This window comes from Macrobrachium rosenbergii, chromosome 25 (assembly GCF_040412425.1).
Source record: "Macrobrachium rosenbergii isolate ZJJX-2024 chromosome 25, ASM4041242v1, whole genome shotgun sequence".
NCBI lineage: Eukaryota > Metazoa > Arthropoda > Malacostraca > Decapoda > Palaemonidae > Macrobrachium > Macrobrachium rosenbergii.
In genome coordinates this window covers 9,199,341-9,219,088 of record NC_089765.1, presented here as the reverse complement: position 1 = coordinate 9,219,088, position 19,748 = coordinate 9,199,341, and the positions used below count along the sequence as shown (strand labels likewise).

At 38.8% G+C, this 19,748-nt stretch overlaps 1 protein-coding gene and 1 pseudogene across 3 annotated transcripts in view; both read right to left on the bottom strand.

Annotated features, from left to right (window-relative positions):
• Positions 1 to 19,748, bottom strand: part of LOC136852294 (uncharacterized) — a 120,492-nt gene that overhangs the window by 53,854 nt on the left and 46,890 nt on the right. The gene's annotated exons all lie outside the window — the stretch shown is intronic.
• On the bottom strand, positions 158 to 1,625 carry LOC136852161 (uncharacterized; annotated as a pseudogene).

Below are 19,748 nucleotides of genomic sequence, written 5' to 3'. Positions count from 1 at the left end.
TGGCTTCTTCTGCCCCAGTCAAAGAACTCATATAACCTCTACCTGCTTCTGTGGCTTCTTCTGCCCCAGTCAGAGAACTCATATAACCTCTACCTGCTTCTGTGGCTTCTTCTGCGTCAGCTAAAGAACTCATATAACCTCTACCTGCTTCTGTGGCTTATTCTGCCCCAGTCAAAGAACTCATATAACCTCTACCTGTTTCTGTGGCTTCTTCTACCCCAGTCAAAGAACTCATATAACCTCTACCTGCTTCTGTGGCTTCTTCTGCCCCAGTCAAAGAACTCATATAACCTCTACCTGCTTCTGTGGCTTCTTCTGCCCCAGTCAAAGAACTCATATAACCTCTACCTGCTTCTGTGGCTTATTCTGCCCCAGTCAAAGAACTCATATAACCTCTACCTGCTTCTGTGGCTTCTTCTACCCCAGTCAAAGAACTCATATAACCTCTGCCTGCTTCTGTAATATAACCTCTACCTGCTTCTGTGGCTTCTTCTACCTCAGTCAAAGAACTCATATAACATCTGCCTGCTTCTGTGACTTCTACCCCAGTCAAAGAACTCATATAACCCCTGCCTGCTTCATTGGCTTCTTCTATGCCAGTCAAAGAATTCATTTAACCTCTGCCTGCTTAATTGACTTCTTCTACCCCAGTTGAAGAACTCATATAACCTCTGCCTGCTTCATTGGCTTCTTCTACGCCAGTCAAAGAACTCATTTAACCTCTGCCTGCTTCATTGGCTTCTTCTACCCCAGTCAAAGAACTCATATAACCTCTGCCTGCTTCTGTAATATAACCTTGGCTTCTTCTACCCCTCAGTCAAAGAACTCATGTAACCTCTACCTGCATTCTGTGGCTTCATTTCTGCCCCAGTCAAAGAACTCATATAACCTCTACCTGCTTCTGTGGCTCTTCTAAGTCAGCTAAAGAACTCATATAACCTCTACCTGCTTCTGTTGCTTATTCTGCCCCAGTCAAAGAACTCATAAAACCTCTACCTGCTTCTGTGGCTTCTTCTACCCCAGTCAAAGAACTCATATAACCTCTACCTGCTTCTGTGGCTTCTTCTGCCCCAGTCAAAGAACTCATATAACCTCTACCTGCTTCTGTGGCTTCTTCTGCGTCAGCTAAAGAACTCATATAACCTCTACCTGCTTCTGTGGTTTCTTCTACGCCAGTCAAAGAACTCAAATAATCTCTGCCTGCTTCATTGGCTTCTTCTATGCCAGTCAAAATTCATTGAACCTCTGCATAGCTTCTGCCCCATTGGCATATAACCTCTTCTACTGTGATCGTCAGCTAAGAACCCATATAACCTCTGCCTGCTTCATTGGCAAATAATCTCTGCCTGCCCAGTCAAGTCAGAACTCATATAACCTCTGCCTGCTTCATTGGCTTCTTCTACCCCAGTCAAAGAACTCATATAACCTCTGCCTGCTTCAGTGGCTTCTTCTACCCCAGTCAAGGAACTCATATAATCTCTGCCTGCTTCATTGGCTTCTTCTACCCCAGTCAAAGAACTCATATAACCTCTGCCTGCTTCATTGGCTGCTTCTATGCCAGTCAAAGAACTCATATAACCTCTGCCTGCTTCATTGGCTTCTTCTAAGCAAGTCAAAGAACTCATTTAACCTCTGCCTGCTTCTGTGACTTCTTCTACCCCAGTCAGAGAACTCATTTAACCTCTGCCTGCTTCATTGGCTTCTTCTACCCCAGTCAGAGAACTCATTTAACCTCTGCCTGCTTCACTGGCTTCTTCTACGCCAGTCAAAGAACTCCTTTAACCTCTGCCTGCTTCATTGGCTTCTTCTACGCCAGTCAAAGAACTCATTTAACCTCTGCCTGCTTCAGTGGCTTCTTCTACGCCAGTCACAGACCTCATTTAACCTCTGCCTGCTTCAGTGGCTTCTTCTACGCCAGTCAGAGACCTCATTTAACCTCTGCCTGCTTCAGTGGCTTCTTCTACGCCAGTCACAGCCCTCATTTAACCTCTGCCTGCTTCAGTGGCTTCTTCTACGCCAGTCAAAGACCTCATTTAACCTCTGCCTGCTTCAGTGGCTTCTTCTACGCCAGTCACAGACCTCATTTAACCTCTGCCTGCTTCAGTGGCTTCTTGTACGCCAGTCACAGACCTCATTTAACCTCTGCCTGCTTCATTGGCTTCTTCTACGCCAGTCAGAGACCTCATTTAACCTCTGCCTGCTTCAGTGGCTTCTTCTACGTCAGTCAGAGAACTCTTATAACCTCTGCCTGGTTCATTGGCTTCTTCTACGCCAGTCAAAGAACTCATATAACCTCTGCCTGCTTCATTGGCTTCTTCTACGCAAGTCAAAGAACTCATTTAACCTCTGGCTGCTTCATTGGCTTCTTCTACCCCAGTCAAAGAACTCATTTAACCTCTGGCTGCTTCATTGGCTTCTTCTACCCCAGTCAAAGAACTCCTTTAACCTCTGCCTGCTTCATTGGTTTCTTCTACGCCAGTCAGAGACCTTATTTAACCTCTGCCTGCTTCAGTGGCTTCTTCTACGCCAGTCACAGACCTCATTTAACCTCTACCTGCTTCATTGGCTTCTTCTACGCCAGTCACAGACCTCATTTAACCTTTGCCTGCTTCAGTGGCTTCTTCTACGCCAGTCAGAGACCTCATTTAACCTCTGCCTGCTTCAGTGGCTTCTTCTACGTCAGTCAGAGAACTCATTTAACCTCTACCTGCTTCATTGGCTTTTTCTACACCAGTCAGAGAACTCATTTAACCTCTGCCTGCTTCATTGGCTTCTACGTCAGTCAAAGACCTCATTTAACCTCTACCTGCTTCATTGGCTTCTTCTACGCCAGTCAAAGACCTCATTTAACCTCTGCCTGCTTCATTGGCTTCTTCTATGCCAGTCAGAGAACTCATTTAACCTCTACCTGCTTCAGTGGCTTCTTCTATGCCTGTCAAAGAACTCATTTAACCTCTGCCTGTTTCATTGGCTTCTTCTATGCCAGTCAAAGACCTCATTTAACCTCTGCCTGTTTCATTGGCTTCTTGTGTGCCAGTCAAAGACCTCATTTAACCTCTGCCTGCTTCAGTGGCTTCTTCTATGCCAGTCAGAGAACTCATTCAACCTCTGCCTGCTTCTTTGGCTTCTTCTATGCCAGTCAAGGAACTCATGTAACCTTTACCTGTTTCATTGGCTTCTTCTATGCCAATCAAACTTCATTTAACCTGTGCCTGCTTCATTGGCTTCTTCTATGCCAGTAAAAGAACTCATTTAACCTCTACCTGTTTCATTGGCTTCTTCTATGCCAGTAAAAGACCTCATTTAACCTCTACCTGTTTCATTGGCTTCTTCTATGCCAGTCAAAGACCTCATTTAACCACTGCCTGCTTCAGTGGCTTCTTCTATGCCAGTCAGAGACCTCATTTAACCTCTACCTACTACATTGGCTTCTTCTATGCCAGTCAAAAACCTCATTTAACCTCTGCCAGCTTCATTGGCTTCTATGCCAGTCAGAGAACTCATTTAACCTCTACCTGCTTCATTGGCTTCTTCTGTGCCAGTCAGAGAACTCATTTAACCTCTACCTGCTTCCTTGGCTTCTTTTATGCCAGTCAGAGAACTCATTGAACCTCTGCCTGCTTCATTGGCTTCTTCTACGCCAGTCAGAGAACTCATTTAACCTCTACCTGCTTCATTGGCTTCTTCTGTGCCAGTCAAAGACCTCATTTAACCTTTGCTGCTTCATTGGCTTCTTCTATGCCAGTCAGAAAACTCATTTAACCTCTGCCTGTTTCATTGGCTTCTTCTATGCCAGCCAAAGATCTCATTTAACCTCTACCTGCTTCATTGGCTTCTTCTATGCCAGTCAAAGACCTCATTTAACCTCTGTCTGCTTCATTGGCTTCTGTGCCAGTCAGTTTTATGATTTCTATGAAAAGTTTTCCCAGACACTACGAGCTCTCCTTGTTGACTCCTTATTGCAGTCGCATTCACCTTACGTAAGTTACAATCAGCTTCCTGAGAGAGAGAGAGAGAGAGAGAGAGAGAGAGAGAGAGAGAGAGAGAGAGAGAGAGAGAGAGAGAAATAGGACGTTAAAGACCTCGTTTCCCTAGGTGAAGACGTACCTGCCCCATCAACCAATACAGATTATAGGGTGTGGGAGACGTGTCAGAAGGCAGGGAGTACCGTATTTTGCAGGGGAAAAAGGGGATAAAGACCTGAGAGAGAGAGAGAGAGAGAGAGAGGAGAGAGAGAGAGAGAGGAGAGAGAGAGAGGTACTCTACACCTGAGAATGACAGACAAAGTACAAGATAATCGGTAAACATTCCAATAAGATTTACTCATAGCCCTTTGTTGGCCGAGTTGGTTGAGCTTCAGACCGTCATTCGATGGGCCGGAGTTCGATTCCCGCCGCCGGCTGATGAAGAGTTAGAGGAATTTATTTCTGGTGATTGAAATTCATTTCTCGCTATAATGTGGTTCGGATTCCCACAATAAGCTGTAGGTCCCGTTGCTAAGTAACAATTGGTTTCTTAGCCACGTAAAATAAGTGTAATCCTTCGGGCCAGCCCTAGGAGAGCTGTTAATCAGCTCAGTGGTCTGTTAAAACTAAGCTATACTTACTTTTACTCTTAAGTAACAGTAACCAAAACTCTTTCGCTTAGATGTACGTGTGTGAATAAAAGGTATGAAGTAAATATGTAGTGGATGTTTACATAATGAAGTTAACAGTATTTGTGAGATTAAAGAAAGAAAAAAGAACAGACAGAACGAATACGAGATCAACAGTGGATTAATGTATAACCCGCTAAGCAGTCTGTATATGGTGCATTTTGAACAAACCCATCCCGAGGTCATTTCAAGAGAGATGTTTATACTTTTTCCCATCAGTGCAACATACTGAGAATCACCTTATAGATTTTGCCATGAAATGGAGCACTATAGCTGAAAATCAAGATTCTGCTTTTCCAAAGCCAGAACTTTGGAGAAATTCTAAAATGAGGAGTGCAGGAAAAATGGGGCATAACATGACCACAAAGAACACGTTACTATTTGGTCCTTTTCATCTCCTATTTAACCCCTTTTATTATTATTATTATTATTATTATTATTATTATTATTATTATTATTATTATTATTATTATTATTATTATTATTATTGAGAATTAAAAGCCACAGTAGTGTTAAAAATATTTATGTACAGAGTTAAAAACGATAAGGAGAGACATGAATATTTTCAACACTTCTGTATTTTTTTAATATCTCGTTCTCTTGTTTCATTATTATATCCTCGTTCCAGGGTCGCCTTGTTTCATTATTATTATTATTATTATTATTATTATTATTATTACTAAATTTTAGGGACATTTTATTTATTTGATCAAACTGAGACAAAACGAACCCTACTGTGTTAATTGTAAGTCGCATCTAAAACCCATGTCAGGAGTTCATCAGGAATAGTACGTAGGCATTGTGTATAACACTTTTGCCTGTCTTCCTCTACGTTTTGTCCCTGACATTTTCTTTATATTCATAACCACTTTTGCCACATTATTCTTACGCCGTGTACAGAGAAATGCAATGAGATCAATTAATAAATCACCGATTAATAAATCATTGAAAAAGTCCTTATTATGAGTCCCTCGGCCAATTTTATTCCTTTTGCAATATTTCTGTTTATAGTCACCAAGTTGTCCTTCGTCTTGACTTTCGGTTTGTCTGACATATCAAAAGTAAATAGAATTATGATATGTGAAAGAAGCGTGGAAATATTTTTTTCTACAGAAGAGAAAACCGACACATTTTGTAGCGCTCTGGAATAGCGACGTAGGATTAGGACAATTGAACAGGCTCCCATATCTTTTGGTATAGGTATGAACATTATGGTGTTTAGCAAAAACCTCGTGTCTTTTGGTATAGGTCTGGACACTGCGGTGTTTAGCGAAAACCTCGTATCTTTTAGTGTAGTTCTTGACACTATGGGGTTTAGCAAAAACCTCGTGTCTTTTGGTATAGGTATGAACATTATGGTGTTTAGCGAAAACCTCGTATCTTTTAGTATAGGTCTGGACACTACGGTGTTTAGCGAAAACCTCGTATCTTTTAGTATAGGTCTGGACACTACGGTGTTTAGCAAAAACCTCGTGTCTTTTGGTATAGGTCTGGACACTACGGTGTTTAGCGAAAACCTCGTATCTTTTTAGTATGGGTAGGTCTGGACACTGTATGGTCTGGACACTTGTTTTAGCGAAAACCTCGTATCTTTTAGTATAGGTCTGGACACTACGGTGTTTAGCGAAAACCTCGTATCTTTTAGTATAGGTCTGGACACTACGGTGTTTAGCGAAAACCTCGTATCTTTTAGTATAGTTCTTGACACTACGGTGTTTAGCAAAAACCTCGTGTCTTTTGGTATAGGTCTGGACTCACGGTGTTTGCGGTATGTATAGTTCTTGACACTACGGTGTTTGCCAAAACCTGTATCTTTTGGTATAGGTCTGGACACTCTGGGTGTTTTAGCGAAAACCTCGTATCTTTTAGTATAGGTCTGGACACTACGGTGTTTAGCAAAACCTTGTGTCTTTTGGTATAGGTCTGGACACTACGGTGTTTCGTATCTTTTAGTATAAACCTTGTTTATCTTTTAGTATAGGTCTGGACACTACGGTGTTTTGCGAAAACCTTGTGTCTTTTGGTATAGGTCTGGACACTACGTTTTGTGTTTAGCGAAAACCTCGTATCTTTTAGTAGGTCTGGACACTCACGGTGTTTAGCGAAAACCTCGTATCTCTTTTGTATCTTTTGTAGGTCTTTTCTGATTGACACTTTTAGTATAGTTCGGTGTTTAGCAAAAACCTGTATCTTTTGTATCTTCGAGTGTTTGGAAAAGTTATCTTTTAGTATAGGTCTGGACACTACGGTGTTTAGCGAAAACCTCGTATCTTTTAGTATAGGTCTGGACACTACGGTGTTTAGCAAAAACCTCGTATCTTTTAGTATAGGTCTGGACACTACGGTGTTTAGCAAAAACCTCGTGTCTTTTGGTATAGGTCTGGACACTACGGTGTTTAGCGAAAACCTCGTATCTTTTAGTATAGGTCTGGACACTACGGTGTTTAGCGAAAACCTCGTATCTTTTAGTATAGTTCTTGACACTACGGTGTTTAGCAAAAACCTCGTGTCTTTTGGTATAGGTCTGGACACTCACGTATCTTTGTTGGGTGGACAATTGTTGAAAACCTCGTATCTTTTAGTATAGTTCTGGACACTCGTGTTTTGCAAAACCTCGTGGTGTTTAGTTCTGGACACTATAAAAACCTCGTGTCTTTTTTGGTATAGGTCTGGACACTACGGTGTTTAGCAAAAACCTTGTAACTTTTAGTATAGGTCTGGACACTACGGTGTTTTAGCGAAAACCTCGTATCTTTTTAGTAGTTTAGGTCTTCTGGCAACACCTCGTGTCTTTTGGTGTTTTGGTGTTTGCAAAACCTCGTGTCTTTTGGTATAGGTCTGGACACTACGGTGTTTAGCGAAAACCTCGTATCTTTTAGTATAGTTCTTGACACTACGGTGTTTAGCAAAAACCTCGTGTCTTTTGGTATAGGTCTGGACACTACGGTGTTTAGCGAAAACCTTGTATCTTTTGTATAGGTCTGGACACTACGGTGTTTAGCGAAAACCTCGTATCTTTTAGTATAGGTCTGGACACTCACGGTGTTTTAAAAAACCTCGTGTCTTTTAGTATAGGTCTGGACACTACGATTGTTTTAGCGGGCGAAAACCTCGTATCTTTTGGTATGGTGTCTTGGATCTTTACTAGGGGTGTTTAGCAAAAACCTCGTGTCTTTTTGTATAGAGTCTGGACACTACGGTGTTTAGCAAAAACCTCGTATCTTTTAGTATCTGGTCTGGACACTTTGGAGGTCTGACACTATGGTGTTTAGCGAAAACCTCGTATCTTTTGGTATAGGTCTGGACACTACGGTGTTTAGCAAAAACCTCGTGTCTTTTGGTATAGGTCTGGACACTATGGTGTTTAGCAAAAACCTCGTGTCTTTTAGTATAGGTCTGGACACTACGGTGTTTAGCGAAAACCTCGTATCTTTTAGTATAGGTCTGGACACTACCGGTGTTTTATGGGGTCTGGCGAAAAACCTCGTGTCTTTAGTATAGTTCTTGACACTACGATTGTTTAGCAAAAAACCTCGTGTCTTTTGGTATAGGTCTGGACACTATGGTGTTTACAAAACCTCGTATCTTTTAGTATAGGTCTGGACACTACGGTGTTTAGCAAAAACCTCGTGTCTTTTGGTATAGGTCTGGACACTATGGTGTTTAGCAAAAACCTCGTATCTTTTAGTATAGGTCTGGACACTATGGTGTTTAGCAAAAACCTCGTGTCTTTTGGTATAGGTCTGGACACTTGGACACTGTGATGTTTAGCAAAATCGTCAATAGTTCTTGATCTCTGATGCAAATCTTTTTTAAAATAGTTCCCAAAAACGTCGTGTCTTTGAGTTCTCTCACTCTGTGATGAGATATTAGCAAAACCTCGTGTCTTTTATCTCACACCTCGTATCTGGACGACTGACACTGTGATGTTTTGCAAAATGTCAAATGATGCTGTCATTCCTTGTGTTGTTTTTCAACAGAAGACAGTGCAGTGTTAAAAGCTGAATATTGCAGTCACGAGCATCTTGACTACAATTAGCATTTTTACTCTACCCTTAAAAACTTCAGTTACCCTGTGAAGTTAGTCACATGATTCAGATCACGGCTATCATCCCAAGGAATGTTCTGGCTATTTTTTTTACAGTTATTCGCTATGAAATCCACTTTCTTGTCAGGTAATTATGAACCTGTCAGGGCAAAAAAATCTGACAAGGAAATGCACCAGGTGTTCCACTAAGATCCAACATAGACGATGAAATTCAAGAGTTCAAGCCTGATGAAAGAGATGGAACGCTTCCAGGAAGTGATGAAAAGAAATCTTTATTGGAATTCTTGTATTCATCTCATAACTAGAAACTGATTTTGAAAAATTATGAAGATTGGTCTCTGATTTTCCGATAGTGCTGCCTGGTTCTGAGGAAATAATTCAGCGTTTTCTTTGAATATTTTCAGTGTTCTCTCTCTCTCTCTCTCTCTCTCTCTCTCTCTCTCTCTCTCTCTCTCTCTCTCTCCTTTTTCCTACACACGTACATACATACATGTTATGTATATATATATATATATATAATATATATATCTTATTATATATATATATATATATATATATATATATATATATATATATCTCTCTTGACACATAAACGGTGTCATACTCACAAACCTCGTGTCTTTTATAGTATAGGTCTGGACATATATATATATATATATATAAACCTCGTATCTTTTAGTATATATATCTAAATTTCTGACTCAGTGTTTGGAAAACCAGTATCTTTCAGGTGGAAAGTCTGGGCACCCACGGTGTTTGGCCATACAAGTCTGAAGTTGGAACCTTAGCATGGGAATTACCTGGGCAACTAACTGCTTGCATACCAGTGTTTCACAACTTCCCACCTGAGAGACCTGGGTTTCGACGTGAGTCAGAAATTTATTTCTGGACACGTGATTGTGTTTGATGCAAAACCTCGAGATGAAATGTTGTCTTTGGGTCATTGCTGAGTCAGGAGTTGGGACACTGCTGGTATGCAAGCAGTTGGCTTGCCCAGGTAATTCGCTTGGGTGCAGTTGCTCTCGTTTGTCTTTTAGGTGTATGGCCCAGTGGGTAACGTCTTGGACACCTGAGGACCTGGGTTGTTCACGCGAGTCAGAAATTTATTTCTGTTCCATCTGATTGTGTGTTGATATTTCTATCTTATTCACTCCAGAAGGGATTTAGAATGAAATGTTGTCTTTTGGTCATTGCTGAGTCTGGGGAAACTCATGGTATGCAAGCAGTTGGCTTGCCCAGGTAAAACTCTCAGGTTGTCTTTTTTGGTGGGTAACGTCTTGCTTTCCACCTGAGAGACCTGGGGTGATTTAGTCAGAAATTTGTTGCTCCTCGTGATTCTTTTTGATGATTTCTATCTTATTCACTCTGGACACTCGAATGAAATGTTGGTAACACGTTGAGTCAGGAAGTTGGGGAAACCTCGCTGGTATCTTTTAGCTTGCCCAGGAGGTAATTCTTGGTGCAGTTGCTCTCAGGTGTTTTAGACTTGTATGGCCCAGTGGTAAAAACTCCCACCTGAGAGACCTGGGTTTAGTAGTAGAAATTTTATTTCTTCCACGTGATTGTGTGTTGATGATTTCTATCTTATTCACTCAGAAGGGATAATTCGCAATGAAATCGTTGTCTTTTGGTCATTGCTGAGTCGGGAAGTTGGGGTCTGGTATGCAACAGTTAGCTTGGTAATTCCTTGGGTGCAGAAATCTCAGGTTCCAACTTCTTTTAGAGTATGGCCCAGTGGGTCTGGCTTTCCACCTGAGAGACCTGGGTTGTTGAGCAAATTTATTTCGTTCCACACGTGATTGGTGATGATTTCTCTTATTCACTCAGAGGATGTTCAGCGAAATTGTCTATTGGGTCTTTTTAGTTAATCGCTGGTATGCAAGCACAGCTTGCCCAGGTAATTCATGGGTGCAGTTAAGTTTTCCAACTTCTATGGCGTGGGTAGCGCCCTTTCCACCTTGGTTCTGATCCTCACGTGAGTCTGGATTTCTGTTCCACACGTGTTGTTGATGATTTCTATCTTATTCCTCCAGAAGGGATATCAGATGAAATGTTGTCTGTTGGGTCATTGCTGGGTCTGGACACCGCTGGTATTTTAGCAGGTAAAGTTGCTCTCAGGTTCTTTTAGCTTGTATGGCCCAGTGGTAAGTCTTTCCACCTGGAGACCTGGGTTGATCGGCGTGAGTCAAAAATTTCGTCAACGTGATTGTGTGTTGATGATTTCATCTTATTCTCAGAAGGGAAATCAGATAAATGTTGTCTATTGGGTCATTGCCTGTCGGAAGTTGTTTATGCAAGCAGTTAGCTTGCCCAGGACAGTGCAGTGTTAAAGCTGAATATTGCAGTCACCAAGAGCATCTTGACGTAGTCAATTTCTGTTTAGCATGATGATTGTGTGTTGATGATTTCTATCTTATTCACTCCAAGGGATAGTTCAGATAAAGTCTATTGGGTCATTGCTGAGTCAGAAGTTGGAAAACTCGCTGGTATGCAAGCAGTTAGCTTTCAGGTATCCTTGAGTGCAGTTGCTCTCAGGTTCCAACTTCTTTTAGACAGGCCCAGTGGTAATGCTTTCCACCTGAGAGACCTGATCCCCACGTGAGTATTTTTTTGTTCCCACAGTTATTGTGCTAGTGATTTCTATCTTATTCACTCCGAATGAAATGTTGTCTATTAGGTCATTGCTGAGTCGGGAAGTTCTTGGTATGCAAGCAGTTAGCTTGCCCAGGTAACCTGTCGTTGCTCTCAGGTTCCCAAGATGGCCCAGTGGTAACGCCTGGCTTCTCTCTACCTGAGAGACCTGGGTTCGATCCGACGTGAGTCAAATTTATTTCTGTTCCACGTGAAGGATGATTTCTATCTTATTCACTCAGAAGGGATAATTTGAATGGTGTTCCTATTTGGGTCATTGAGTGGGAAGTTGGGGAAACTTCGCTAGTATGCAAGCAGTTAGCTTGCCCAGGTAATTCCCTTGGTGCAGTTGCCTCAGGTTCCAACTTCTTTTAGACTTCATGGGCCCAGTGGGTAAACCCTTGCTTTCCACTCTGAGAGATCCTGGAACGATTCCAGGAAGTGATGAAAAATCTTTGTTGGATTCTTGTATTTCATCTCATAACTAAACCTGATTTTGAAAAATTATCAAAATTGGTCTCTGATTTTCCGATGAGTGCCTGCTGGTTCTGAAATAATTCAGCGTTTTCTTTTGAATATTTTTCAGTGTTCTCTCTCTCTCTCTCTCTCTCTCTTTCTCTTCTCTCTCTCTCTCTCTCTCTCTCTCTGCTTTCCACCTGAGACACGGGTCATATCATACATGAGTCAGAAATATATATATATATATATTGTATATGATATATTTATATATATATATATATATATATATATATGATATATATATATATATACATATATATATACATAAACATATACAGTCATACTCAGGTTCCACTTTTACCTATGTATAGATGTATATATATATCTATATATATCAGATATATATATATATATATTGTATATGATATACCTGCTATATATATATATATATATATACATGCACACTTGGACATTATATATAATACAGTATATATATATATATATATATATATATATATATATATATATATATATATATATATATATATATATATATATACTGTATATTTATGCATTCACCTATGCAGTTAATGAGTTAACATCAATCCATACATTTAAAAGTCCTCCTTGAGTATACTTCACATATATGAGAGTGAGAGAGAGAGAAGAAGAAGAGAAGAGAGAGAGAGAGACCTAAATGCCTTTCCCAGCTTTATGAAGGCTGTCTGAGGGGTTGACATCCCTGATTCCACGTTGAAAAGACAGCTTGCTATTATTCCATCTGACGTCAATATGTAAAAGCTGACTGGAACGCTTCACACGCACAAGGCAATAATGGCTGTTGATTCTTAAATGCGATCAGTCTTTTTTTTCTTTTATAACAGGAGCGACGAAGTACCACGTACCTCTGCAGCACACATCGATAGGTGCAAAGAGCCCAGAGGGCGGGTCTTTAGGCGGGTGGTGGTAATGATTTTTAGCAACAACTCTTCTTTCTGATTCTGTATAGTATAATATCTTACTTTCTCTCATTAGGCAATGAGGAAATCAAGCATTTCAAAGAGAATTCTGTGTCGTGTGAATATAAAACTCTACTTTTTGATGGGTCTGTTAAATCATATCACGGCACTAATAAGAAACTCCTTTTTTCATTTACAAACTGACATGCAAGCAATTGCTATAACGGGCAATTTCCAAGGCGCGTGTTTCTTAGAAATTCCTTTGTGCTTGATTGTTGCATCAACATTTTTGGCAATCATAGGTCAGCGCTGAATTGAGGAAAAGTTTGCAAATACCACTGCAATCACTGGATCGCAGGCTGGCCTCTGTCATATCGAGTGCCTGGTATCTTTTCTTATGCTCTTTTTGTGAGCGAATAATGACAGATGGATTAAAAAAAAATATTAAAGTAAAACAAAAAAAATCTTCAGGATCACGAATCATCGTCGCCACTTCATAACTTGTTGCTAATGTAGGAATTAGAAGGATAAATCTATATTATTCTTACTGGTATAATCATTAGTCAAGGTAATTACTTTTTATTCTTAGTTGATAATCATCAGCCCTTTCTCTCTCTCTCTCTCTCTCTCTCTCTCTCTCTCTGAGACAAAGATTTAGTATAAGAAATGAGAAAATTACACGCTGAGCCTTTGTCTACAAAGGCATTCGGATCATGAAAAGTTCCTTTTGGATAAGGAAAACTATAGATAAAACATGGCCCTATTTATAGTTACACTCTTTATGTTACCTCAAGCAAAACCTTATTAATTTAGCAGCGACAGAAGCTTATCATTCCAGAAAAAAAGGACTATGCATGCAATCAAATTGCAAGGGACTTTTAATATTCAAACTTGTACTATAGCCTCTCTCTGCATCTAATAACAGAAGCAAGATGTATTTCGCGATTTCCTGAGAGACTTACGTCAGTCGAGGTACTTGTACTTAGAGTCGGTATCAACCCACACACACACACACACACACACACACATATATATAAATATATATATATATATATATATATATATATATATATATATATATATATATATATATATATATATATATATATATACATTCAATGATAGGGTAGCAACTGGAAATCGTAGCTTGGCGATGAATGATATTGCCAAGGGCAGGCAGAAGATTTTAGTATGTAAGCTTTCAAAGGAGGAAAACCTCGTCATCATCAGGATGAAATTCATAACAAAAATGAAACTTAACAAAAAATGACGAAACAAATCAGAATTAAAAAAAAACAGAATAATTGGCACGTTAGATTTGGAAAGGTAATAAAACATAAAAGAACAGAAAATACAAAAGAAAATTATATTCAAAACTAGGACCAGCAAATACGAAGTAAAGTTGACTGTTGACCCGATGGGTACTTTCGGAGAAACAAACCATCCAATTGCTCGTGCGACGCCGAACAAGCTGTTATTCAGCTCTGGTTTCTAAATCCTCATGGACAAAAGACTGAAATTAGGAGGGTCCAGTTCGTTCGAACAGATAGTACTGTAGAATCCCAGTTAGGGAAAGGATGGTTTTGTGGCAGAAAATGTTGATTTATAAAGTGGAAATCTTGTTCGAACAGAGAGACTTCCGTGTTCCAAGGTTAGGTTAGGTTAGTATAGTTCCTTTTATAACAGGTTTCACTAACCAGTCCCTTCTTGAACATATGGCTCCCTAATGATTAGCGCATGCGCGGAACCATTCCATATCAACAACATAGCATTCCGGTCTTTCTCCCAAAGATTTCCCCAGCATTCCGGTCTTTCTCAAAGGATTTCCCCTCCCAAAACCCACATTCCAAAGGGTCCCAATCATGTTAGGTAGATGTAAGAGTTAATATAATGACTAATTGACAAACAAACACCACTCCTCCTTCATCAGCAACACTAGAAGTACAGAGAAAATCAATTTCCAAGGTAATATTCCGTGCGGAGCTGTTCTATAGTTTTACCCCAAAATTCTGTGCCTGGGCCAAACGGGAATTGGCTCCTACGAATCGCAGACCGTATTTCGAACAGGCAAATAATCGACTACTGAATGAAGGCCAACAAAAAGCGTAGGTCTCCTCTTCAACAATGATCCACCAATAAGGGGATTAGAAAAACCGAAGTGGAATGTGATTGGTGGAAAACTGTGTCTAATCATTTCTTGTAACTTTTTCGAACCGCAGAGCTACTGTGCCCAAGGTAAGTTGGTTTCATGTCCTTTATATTTTTCTTGGTAGGTATGTACACCGATCTGGAACGAAATTTCTCCTTTGAAAATTATTCAAAATTCTGTAAAGGACAAAAATTAGGTTAGAGTTCGCAGCAGAATGTTATGCTCAGTCTTGGTAATGTTATTATAACGTTGCTATACCAACCTTTCATGAAATAAGATGCAAAGTGGTGGGAAGCATATCAAGTAGAATAAGGACATCGAGTAATAATATAGCGTACGCTTAATATTTTTACACCTGCATTTTTATCTTCTTTTAATAGGATTTCAGTTTAGTTTTTTTAAATTTTAGCTGTGTATGAAATTCACAAGGAGTATTTTATGAGAAATAAAACATATATATATATATATTTATATATATATATATATATATATATATATATATATATATATATATATATATAATAATAATAATATATATATATATATATAAGTAATGTATGTATATATATATATATATGTATATGTCTATGTATATAAGTATGTATGTATATGTGTATTTATGTATAGAGTATATATATGTATATACACAACTGATTGAATATAAAAAAATAAAACTGGCGTCACAACACCTTAGTTTATATATATTATATATATATATATATATATATATATATATATATATATATATATATATATATATATATATATATATCTATATATATATATATATGGTATTTTTACATCGATGCGAGTTTCGATATTGGAATTTCTAGCGTGGCTTCTTACTAAACTTACTGTGAAAATTATACTACAAATGCATCACAATTTTACTGTTACCGAAATATTTACCGATGGACGTTGCGTCTCTCTTTGACTTTTCCCAAGTTCTTTATGACCGGTCCTGGTCACTTAGGCCGTAACATCCAAAACAATGTAAGACGTTATGTTTGTGGTATTTACCGTTATTTTTCAGTTATATTTTGCGTACATCCCCAAGGGGCTGGTACTAAACACGGCGCCCATTTTGCACGTAAACGTGCTTACGGCCGAAACGACCTGAATGCTTTATGACGACGTTCACGCGAGTGGGGCTCCCATTCAGATTTTGTTTTTTTTTTATTTTTGTCCCAGTGTATCGTGGGTAAAGATGACTAGTGTTCTGGTAATGTCTTTTGTTAATTTCGTGTGGATGGTGGGTACGTGGACAATGCTGAAACGTGATTGGCTCTTCTGTTCTTAGTTGAACTAATTATGCAAGTGGGGTTTCGGTATTGAAGCGCCGTTTGTAAAATACCGGGTTCATTCTTAGTCTTGTTTTGATGAAGATTCATCATTATGATGAGGATTCATTCGGCAGATTTGAATTTTTAATGTTTTGAACGTTTCTGACGTAACGAATTGTTGAAAGATACTGAACTCTTTTATACACCCCTTATATATATATATATATATATATATATATATATATATATATATATATATATATATATATATGTATATATATGTGTGTGTATATATTGTGTGTGTGTGTGTAGGATCACAGTGGAGGCAAGCAATGTTTTTAGGTAAATAATTCAAAGAAGTTAAAATACAGGGATGCATTCTAAGGGCCCCATGAAAGCCTTACTCAGCGAGTTCTCATTCTGACAAAGGTAGGGTTTATTGAACGTTTTTTAAATTATACCGTGCAATAGGTAAGTAAGACTTACATGGTGACCTAGGTTAGGTTAGGTTACATGTGGTTAGGTCACAACCCAGTTATGTATTTTAATTTATAGCGCCCTATTGTAGGTTAGGCTGTGTGATCTATCCAATTTTAGGATGAAGAGTTAGATTATAAAAAAATTTTTCCAGTTGAAAATGTCGATTCATGACGCTAGGTAGGAACAATTTATTAACAAAGAAATAGCAGAATCATGTCAAGATTATCGAACCCAATGATCCCCATGTAAAAAGGCCAACCCTTTCCGGTCCGAACTCCATTCCACGGTGAGGGCTAGTACTCTTACGGCGAAACAGTGGTCCATCCACACTGTTTCGTCGTGTTTTAGTACTAACCCCTGGGGTCAAATGTATTCTCGCCCGCTTAGTTTAGTAGCGCGGAGGATCAAATGTCTGGTATCGAAGTGTTCGTAATCCAGAACAGCAGACCCGATTATTCCATGTAAAGAATAGTAGGGCATTAATCTTCTTGTGAAAGAATAGCGAACCCTGCTGTGAGCGGCATCGCTAATCTTGACATAATCCAAATAGTAATATGTATTCACACATAGGACTAGGTGGTGATTGTTTATCAAAACTAGAGTAAAACTTTCACGGTGCCACCATCTCACTTGAGACAATCTAGATACCACTCGAAAAAACGAACGGTATATTACACAGTTACACGAAAAATAATGCTCTGAAACATATAAGCAATTCGGCATGTGTAACAGTCATTGAACTTGTACTATATTATAGAAGTAATAATCAGCAACTCTAAAGCATCAGCTGGCCCATATAACTGAAATTTTCAGTATCGTAGTTTATTGACCACCCAAAAAAATTCCTATTTTCATATTATTAGCTACTGCCAAATTCCAAGGAGTCGATAACTATAGGTACTACCATTTTTTCACTTTAATCAACAATTTTTGTAAGACATGGGAAGCGTACAGTGATTAATTCAAAACATTAATGACGTTTTCCAAGCTTTTTTATTCTATCTTTCGAATCTTCGCAAAAAATGAAAAGCATTTTTATCATAATTCTTGCAAAATAATATTTGTCACAATAATAAATAAAATATATGTAAATAATCAAGGATTTTTTCCGAGTCTCAATTTTGCGAAATGCAGTTTTTAGGACATTCATCTGATCCCAAAGGGTTCTGCAGCACTGAAATACATTTGATTAGGGGCTAATTACTAAACGCGGCATGAAACAGTAGATGAGTCACTGTTTCGCCGTGTTAAGATCACTAGCTAAATAACTGGGATTGGAGTTCGGATGAAACAGAACTTTTACCAAAAGTAATATGTATTTCACATTTTTCCATTCGGAAATAACACAACTAAACTTTTACGAAAGTCTATCTTAAAGGCTACCATAAGAGGTCCATTTTCTTTATGCATCTGTTTGATAGAAAACGTACATTTAGCGGAAACTAAGTGGAATTGTCACTTCATTTATTCAATATCGAAAAAAATACTTATTAGTCTAGACTCGTTTTACATTTCCGATACATTTCTTCGCCATTATCGAAAAGACTTCAGTGCAGTTATGCTATTGATATGGCTATTTTTCGGAAGACCCCAGCCACCTCCCACATTATAATTTATATTTTTCTTGGGTAAAACACGTCAAAACAAAAACAAAAAAAATTCTCGGTGCATAACCTTCGCAAATGCTTAATAACAGAGAAAAATAATTAATCAAATGACGAATTCCAAGGTAAGAATACCGGCCCTCCACCCACCTCCATAGCTAATATGGCAAAATTGTTACTAGTAAACACCCCTAGGTTACGTTAGGTTGATATTTTTGGGTTCTTTTAGTGCCCTGTCATTTCCTAGCCATTTTTGCCTGAAAACCCCAAAATGGTTTTTCATGCAAAAATGGCTAGCTGGAGTCTTCCGAAAAATTACCATTGATATTTTTCACTTTGAAATCCCCTTTCAAAGTAGTGTATGTCTTTTTTTGCTTTTTACATAACTATTGAAATTTGGGAGAAAATTCATCGTACTATATGACAAGACACTTCGGAAAAATTGATCTTGACGGACAAATGTAAGAAGTGCGTGGTTCATACATAATCTGCTTTCAGTTGCATTTCATTTAATGAAAATTGTTTCGATCATGGTAAAAGCATGCTTTGTCATGCAGCCTAGTAGTGCATTAGTTTTCATATTAATTAATATTATCTATACTTTCAGATATTTAATAATTTCATTTATCACTAATGTAATGTAGGCCTATGTCTGGTATTTAAGTGCAAGATATCTTAAGCAACTAGCGCGGGAAATCTCGTATTGTAAACGTGTTGCTAATTATTGCTATGTTGATATTGCAATGTTATTTTCAAGTTTGGTGTTGCATCCTTTTTTAAACTACCACACAGTCTACGATTCTGTTAGTTCTACTTCGTGTAATAGGGTGTGATTCCTTATTGTATGCTAAACTCCGATGCTCATATGTTTTTCATTGTATCGTTTATACCTTCGAAAATCTCTCTCTCTCTCTCTCTCTCTCTCTCTCTCTCTCTCTCTCCTTTTGCCTCTTGCTACGATGTAAGCAGAATAATAGACTATAGCTGAAATGGGGATGGCGCTGTTCCTCATCACACGGCTGGTAGGCTACTGTTAGAGAGTGACTTGGTTGATACTCCATCGTATTATGGTTACGATCCTCTGAAGTGTATCTGATTCCTGTTTTAAAGCTGTACCGTAGTCATTTTCGTGATGAATTGCTAAAATTTTTCCTTTGCTTCCTTTATTATTATAGTCTTGTGTTTGGAATTCATCCGTTTTTCTCATATCCTCTGTCATGTTGATGGGGTGTTTATTTTCAGTCAGATCTGCTCAACACGTTCCAACTCTGTGTAGACAGATTTCCAGCCACTACATCCCGAGAAGGCCCTTCTGTTGAGAGCACCAGTGGCGGACTTCTTGTATGAATCTGGGCACTCTGCCCTTGCATTAAGTCAACGGCTCACATCTGTATCTTTAGTGAAGGTGGATTTGTCCTACTGAGGTTTTCTTTCAACTAGGGCATCAAGGAAAAGAAGGGCCTTCTCTTTGCTGGCCTCAG